This window comes from Macrotis lagotis, chromosome 1 (assembly GCF_037893015.1).
Source record: "Macrotis lagotis isolate mMagLag1 chromosome 1, bilby.v1.9.chrom.fasta, whole genome shotgun sequence".
NCBI classification, from domain to species: domain Eukaryota; kingdom Metazoa; phylum Chordata; class Mammalia; order Peramelemorphia; family Peramelidae; genus Macrotis; species Macrotis lagotis.
This window is the reverse complement of record NC_133658.1, coordinates 521,835,473-521,843,635: the sequence shown is the minus strand read 5'-3', so window position 1 is coordinate 521,843,635 and position 8,163 is coordinate 521,835,473.

The window sequence follows — 8,163 nt, the reverse complement described above, 5'->3', positions numbered from 1 at the left end:
GTAGATAATGTCTTAAACTATTTTAAGTTTGTATATAATATTTTTGAATAAAAGTTCTTTGGAAAGTCAATGAATTAAGTTTCATGCATCCTTATCTTTAACATTATTCTCAGCTATCATAGAGGATCAAAACAATTAGAACTGATCTGGGTTTTTTGTGGTCACAAACACACCTGATGAATAAGAAGAAGTTTTGGATTCTACTTGGTTCTGCCTATAAGTCTGGACCTTCAGGATACCATGGCAACCAAGAATAGGAAAGCTCATTTCTCATTTAAAGATGAATCTTTCTACTTTAAGTTTTGTTTTTTTTTTTTTGCAAGGCAAACGGGGTTAAGTGGCTTGCCCAAGGCCACACAGCTAGGTAATTATTAATTGTCTGAGACCGGATTTGAACCCAGGTACTCCTGACTCCAGGGCCGGTGCTTTATCCACTACGCCACCTAGCTGCCCCCCTACTTTAAGTTTTAAAAAAGTTCAGTAACTTATTATTCCAAAGCCTTCATGCTACTACACTGATTTGCTCTCCAGACTGACTTTATTAGGACAGACTACAGATTGAATGATTGGATAATGGTCCTCTTTTTGTGCAGTGTACTTCAAAGATCATCTATCATTTCTGAAACAAAGAGGTAGAAATGTAAAGGTCTCTATTAGACCAGTTACTGTTTCTGTAGCTACATTTCTCCTATCTCTAATATGTACTTACCATTTTTAAAAGCACACTGTAGAGTTTGTATTTGGTCTATATAAGTGACTAGAATAAAAAAAGAATCTTCAAAAGCATAGAGAATCAGATCTTCCAATATCTTCAATCCTTCCCTTCTGGAGTTCAGATTTTTAAAAGTAGAAGCAATGTGAATCAGAGCAGTTAAAGTTATTCCTTAGAGAAAGATTCTGAAGAGGACAGAAGGCAGTTACTGGTACCAGAAAAGAGTATCCCCTTTGAAGTGGTAGGAAGAAAAGGACCTCTGTTAATAGAAAAGAAAAGGTCTTGGACCAGAATTCCAAATTGTACCTCAAGCTGTTTCCTTTTTATAGTGCCTATTATGTACAAGGCAGTAGTGAGTGTCAGTCAGCCTCATTAATGTTACTTAGCTAATGATAATTAAAATTTTGAATAAGGAAAATTCAAATACACATGGACCACTTCATGGGAGTCAGTATTCCCATTAATCAGGACCTACCTGTATTCCTATACTCATATGTATGTTACATGTGTTAACAAAATTTCATGTATTACTTTGATAATATTCTTTATTCTAGATCCAGAGACAGGACTAAAATTGTGTATGAGGTAAGATGCGATATCCTTGACTGTCAGCAGCACTCACTCCACTCCACTTCTTAGTTGCCGATATGTTGTGTCCTAGGCAAGTCACTTAAACTCTATTTGTTTCAGTAGCCTCATCTGTAAGTTGAGAAAATAATGGCACCTATCTCACTGAGTTGTGAAGATCGAATGGCATGATATATGTAAAATGATCTGATAAAGTATGATATAATTACTAGCTAATATTCTTGCTATTGTTGTTCTTACTGTTGTTTGTCATTGTTGTTCTAGTCCTAGTGAGGAGAATGGAGGTCAGTGCAGTGTCTCTGGAGACCAGAGAAAGCAATATTTCTCCTATCAGGGGAGGCTCTAGGCAGGGCTCCCCTTCTTCTCTAGAATGAGTCAGAGATCAGAAAGACAAAAGTAATTTGTTTAGACTAAAAGCAATTTATTTATTTATTTATTCGTTTATCTATCTATCTATTTATTTATTTGTTTGTTTGTTTATTTATTTATTTATTTCACTAAGAGTAGGGAGACAAGAAAGGAAAAAAAAATTACTACCAAAGACCAGGAGCTCTGACATCCAGAACTACACTTGGGAAAGCAGATTGTAGAAAAGTTGGAACACTTATAGACTTTTCAAGCTGAATTAATGGGCTAGAGCCCCAAAACTAATCAAACATCCTATCCAGAGAAAATGGCTATGTCTAGATAATAATAGGAAGAATTGGGAATAGCCAAACAAAGAAAGAGAAAAACATACAAAACCTATAGCTTTTAGGTAGCAAGAATGAGAATTAGTCATTAAGAACTCAAGGTAGATGTTATTCTTCATTCAAAGGAGCTATCTGATTAATCAATACCTTTTTGAATGTTCCAACAATTTTTTTGTTTATTGAATTCCCAGAAAGCAGTCTTTATCATTTCAAATTGTAGACCCATGCCTTTCTATGTTTAAAAGATCTGAGATACAGTCCAGGAAACAGTCAAACTATTCTAGACCCATCATCTACCACATAGCATCTAGATACATATTCCTAAATTATTCTTCTTAAGGTCCTTCAAAGGCTTTCTACCATCTCAAATATTAAAATACAAACAGTTCTGTGTTTCATTTAAGGCCCTTTATAGTTTGGCTCCAAACTTTTTTTTTTAAACTGATCCAGATTTTGTCCCTATATGCAATCTCTATTGTAGTAAAATCAACCTATTTACTCTTTCACATAACCAACATTTCACTGCTTGCCTCTTTGCGTTTGCCTTCCTTTCTGAAATGTTTTCTCTCCTGAACTGAATGAAATCATCACCACCTCATGCCTCATCTTAAGTTATACTTCCTATGGGATTTTCTACTTAGATGTTCAAGTCAGCCCCCCAAACCAATATTCTTTTGTATTCACTCAGCATATATTTTGTATTTATTTATTTGTTGTTTCCCCTGGCAAAATTTTAAGTACTTGAAGATAGAAACTTTTATTTTCTGTTCTGTCCTCATCATTTATAACAATAAAAGTACATACCTGTTGAAATCAACGTTCAATTAAAAAAATGTTTTGGGGCCCAAATTCCATTTCTTTTGCAGTTAGTCTTCCTTTTTTTTAACCTTAGGTGACTTTTATTTTTTCTTTTCAATTGATATTTTATTTTGTTTTCCAATTACAGATCATGAAAGTTTTTCAATATCCAAATGCAAATGCATATTTTTAAGTTACATGATTTCCCTCCACCCTCCCTTCCTACCCCTCTCCCCTCAGCAGTGAGCAGGCAGGTGAATATTATACATATATATATATACTTAGGTTTAACATGTCTATAGATTAGTCATTTTTAGTATAAAGAATTAGAACTAAGGTAAATGAAAGAAATTCATAAGATAGGAAAGAAATACATAGGAGAAATTTTTCAAAAATGAGTGGAGTGTTCATTCAAATTCTGTATGGGTATTTTTATTTTGTTTTGTTTTTCTTCCTCTGGATGAGGATAGCATTGTCCATCAGTTCCTGTAATTCATTCCATGCTTCTCTAGAGTCTGACTATTCATGGTTTCTTCTAGATCAGTAGTATTTCATAACAATCATATTCCATATCTTATTCAGTCATTCCCCAATTGAGAGACATTCGCTCATTTCTAATTCCCTTCCACTACAAAGAGTTGCTATGAATATTTTGGAACATGTGGGACCTTTCCCATTTTTATGATTTCTTCTGGATATACACCTAGAATAGGAATCACTGCATCCAAGGGTATGATCAGTTTTATTGCTCTTTGGGCATAGTTTACAACTCCACCAACAGTGCATCAATGTCCCAATCCTCCCACAATCAAATTCCATTTTTAAAGATATTTTATTTAAATGTTCTTTAAGAATTGTTGTTGTTATCCTTTGACATATGATTCTTGGAATATGCTTATCTCCCTTGATTCTAGGAATATCACAACTTTAAAAGAATTTAAGTTGCATATTACCAAATAGTCTGTAGAAAGATCAGTGGTGAAGACCATATAGTCTATGGCATAATTTTATTGATGCCTTAATATATGCATGAAGTTTTGAAAGGGATGTTAACACACTTCAATTCAGCAAATGTTATTAGAGAACTACTTTGTGCAAGGCTTAGGGTATAAAAACCAAAAAAAATATTTGAACCCTTAAAGTTTGTCTTATCTGAGGGAAAGATAGCAGTTACACCGACAAATAAACACAAGTTGGTTTAGGGAGGGAGAGGCACACAAGAACTATGAAACAATTCATCTTCTAAGTGATATAGGAGATCCCCTGTATCTGATGTCCCTAGAATACTCCTCTGAACATCATTCAGGCATTATTACTTGAGGAGTCAGAACTTATTTGTATATATGCATATTCCTTTTACTTAAGTCTTCCTCTGGTTCTATGATGTTGAAATGACCCTGGATTCAAGAAAAACAGACAGCAAGTACCTAGCAGCATCAATAAAGCAGAAATGTTTCTAGGACAGGGTTGGCAATGAAGCGTATTACACATCTGCCTGAGGAACAGCCTTGCTAATTACAGAAGGCTCATCATCAGGAAGTTGGCAACCATGTGATGATTTCTTTTGGCTTTAGCAACTCATGAAACTCTCTAATAAAACATGAAGTTTGGTGCAGTCTGCATAGAAAGAGCAATACCCACACAGATGAAATTGTATCTATTTAATATATTGAAGCAGTTTTTCCTTCAGTCATCCTTCTTACTTTGATGCTTTATTCCTTCAGTAGCATATCTGAAACCATGGGAAGTTACATGCATGGCAGAAAGTGCGATTCAGGATAAAATTAAAGAAGATGGCAGTGCCTCAGTTTGGCAATGCCTAGAATTTTTTTTATTCTTACTTCCTATGGCCATCACTTTCATTGGCATAATGGACTGAAAAGATCTTTGGGAAGAGGGGTGGGGAAAATTTTGTGACTTCAGTTCTAAATTGTCCTTGATTTGTGGATGAAATGAAACCTCTCTTAAGTATTCAAGGGGAAAAGATGGGCATTCAAGATTTTGTGGAAGTTGGGGAGGCTAAGTGGTGAAGTGGATAGAGCACTGGCCCTGGAGTCAGGAGTACATGAGTTCAAATCTGGCCTCAGACACTTAATAATTCCCTAGTTGTGTAGCCTTGGGCAAGCCACTTAACCCCATTGCCTTGCAAAAACTAAAAAAAAAAAGATTTTGTGGAAGTAAAAGAAGGCTTTCTAACTTTAAGTCAAATAAAATATGAAAAAACAAAAATATTTTTTGAGCAACTCTTGGTGAGCAGGAGGTAATTTAAAGAAAAATTAAATACCTGAATAATTGTTCCATTTTCCAACAGAGCTTGGCCAGAGGGTCAAGACTTTTCCTTGACAGAAAACAATACCCCTATTAAAAATCTGGAAACTGACAGATTCATCTCTTTCTGGAGACAGAACAGATGAGGTTGTTCCCTAATCTGATGACTGAGTATATAATAAAAAAGCCAAAGCCTGTGAGTAGTTCTTTATGAAGGAGAATTATCATTCCAGCTGAAGTTCAGAAGCAAAAGGAAATAATTTAACAACAACCAATGCATAAGAACAATAACTACAAGATCAGCAGAGTAATATCTAGCAGAAACCTCAAGACCAACAGAGCTATCTGGCAGAGACTATATATATCTCGCTAAGAAAGAAAGCAATCCAGTCCAATAGCATGAAGGCAACCCAAGAAGATACTGTTGCCACTAAATAAGTTATTTGAGCATGTCTTGACCATAAGTGGGAGTATGTGCTTTAGGTTTTAAGATGGAAATGTTCTTTTATTATTTTCTATTTGTGGTTTCTGTGAAAGAACACAGTTATAGGGGAAAAGGAGGAAAAAGGAACTTATGAAAGTTATTAAGAAAAAATTAGATTTCTGGACAAAGTTAGGAGCTGAACTGGGAGTAGGTGACATTTGGGATAAATTTAGGAATATTTGAAGGAAAATAAGAATAGAGGAAAAGATAACTAGTTAGAAAGTCAAAATAAGAAATAAATGGTACAAATGATTGGGAGAAAGGAAAGGAAGGAGTGTCTCTAAATCTGTTATACTAAAAAAAAATACTTCACAAGTTCTAGATGAGTAAGACACTATTACACAATTTGTCTTCAAAAAAAACTCAGTGATTGAATTAATTGTAAACAACTGAATTAATTGTAAACTTAATTGTAAACATTAGTAGTAGTCATGTGGCAACCTAAAAAACTAATGAGATATTGGTCTATTGTGAATGACAAAAATTTTAGGAAGAAACAATAGTTCCTTCCTACCCTTTCCTGGTCACATTACATCTAAATTTACTTCTGGGAATTCTCATTTTAGGAAAGGAATTTATAAAGTAGGAAGAATCCTAGAGAAGGGCAACAGGAATGGTAAAATGCTTTCCATATCATAGGAAGTTCATTTGGAGGAAATGCATAAGCCTAAATAAAAAATGATGAAGGAGTAGGAATTTTAGGGGATATGATAATTATTTTTAAATATTTGAAAAACTGCTGTGGATAAGGATTGAATTTGTTCAATTTGCTATTGGGGAGGGAAAGCAAGAAAACCTGATGTTAATTAGCAAAGAGGCAGATTTGGTTTTATGTCAGGAAAAACCTTCCTAAGAGGAAACTACCTTGGTAAGGTAGTGATTTCCCCAGTACTGGAAGTTTTACAGATTATATTGGAGACAACTTCCTTGTATAGGTCCTTTTGTTTGTTTGTTTGTTTTTTATATATTTTTTTTAATTTTCATCCAATTGTACATGCATATTTCCAAGTTATAAAATTTCCCTCCCCCATTCCTTCCTACACCCCTCCCCTCGGTAGGGAATAATCAAGTTAGCATTTTTCATACATATTTTGTTAAACATACTTACAAATTAGTAATTTTTGGCATGAGGAATTAGAATTAAGGGAAAGAGATACATAAAAGATAATTTTTATAAAATGTTCATCAGATTCAGTAAGGGTTTTCCTGCGTGTGTTTTGTTTTGTTTTGTTTTTCTTCCTCTGGTTGGGGAAAATATGGTCCATAACCAGCCAAATACAGTTGTCCTAGCTCTCTGGAATGGTGAGAGGAGTTGCTTCCATCAAGGTTGTTCATCTCATAATGTTGTTGATTTATACATTGTCTTGACTCTACTCCCTTCACTCAGCATCAGCTCTCATAGGTCATTCCATGCTTCTCTAAGAGCCCAACCATTTATGGTTTCTTATAGAACAATAATATTCCATAGTATTCATGTACCATGGAGTCCTTTTTGAAAATAAAGTTCTAAAGCTCTGTGACTCAATATATTGGGGTTTTTACCCCTAATTGTCTTTATCTGCAACTGATTATGTCATCTAACTGAAAAGAAATTTGGTCCTGTGTCTGAAAAGTAACAAAACCATATCCTTTGACCTAGTGATACCATTATTAGGCTATGTCCTGAAGAGATCAAAGAAAGAAGGAATAAAATATACGAACCAAAAATATGGTATAGGAATGTAATGAAATATTATTATGCCATAAAAAATTACAAAAAGGACAATTTCAGAGAAATTTGAGATAAGTTTATGAACCAAGGTAGATGATAGATAGATCAAAAGACTGATTATCTGATTTATCAATCAATGGTTTGTTTAGATTTATTAAGATCTACCTTTCAGTCTACCAATATAATTAAATATGAATATATAGATAGATTTCTTGATTGATAGATGGATATACATTTCAAACATTTAAGATTGCTAATCAAAGCAATGACCAACCACAATTTCAGACAACCAATGATGAAGCAAATTATTCACATCTGGATGGTCAATAAGATTCTATTCAGTAATTTCTATGTAGTGTATTAAGAATACAAAAAAAAATAGTATCTGCTTTCATGGAACTCATAGCCTAAGGATAGAGATGACATATAAGAGGCTATTGCAAATCATATATTACGTGTGTACATGCATACACATTATATATATTTAATACATATATACATAGTATTATATATTAAATATATATATGCATATATTATATATATATATATAAAATAAATCAGAAGAGAAACAATAGCAATAAGGGACATAGGAAAAGCCTCCTCATAGAATATGAAATTTTAGTTTGGACTTGAAGGAAGCCAAGGAAATCACAAGGTAGAGATCAAGAAGAGGAAATTTCTAGGCATGAGGGACAGTCAGTAAAATGAGTTGGGAGAACAGCAAAGGAGCCAGGATCTCAGAAAGGTGATTGATTTAGGGTACAGAAGAAGCCATATTTTTTTTTTGGCCACAACCAAAGTAAAAATTATTTGACTTGACTTTCCATATTTTTATTATTTCTAAGGGGAGGGGGAGAGAAAAGTAGAAAAAGGAGGAAAGCATACATTTTGGCTATTTTTTGATGATCCT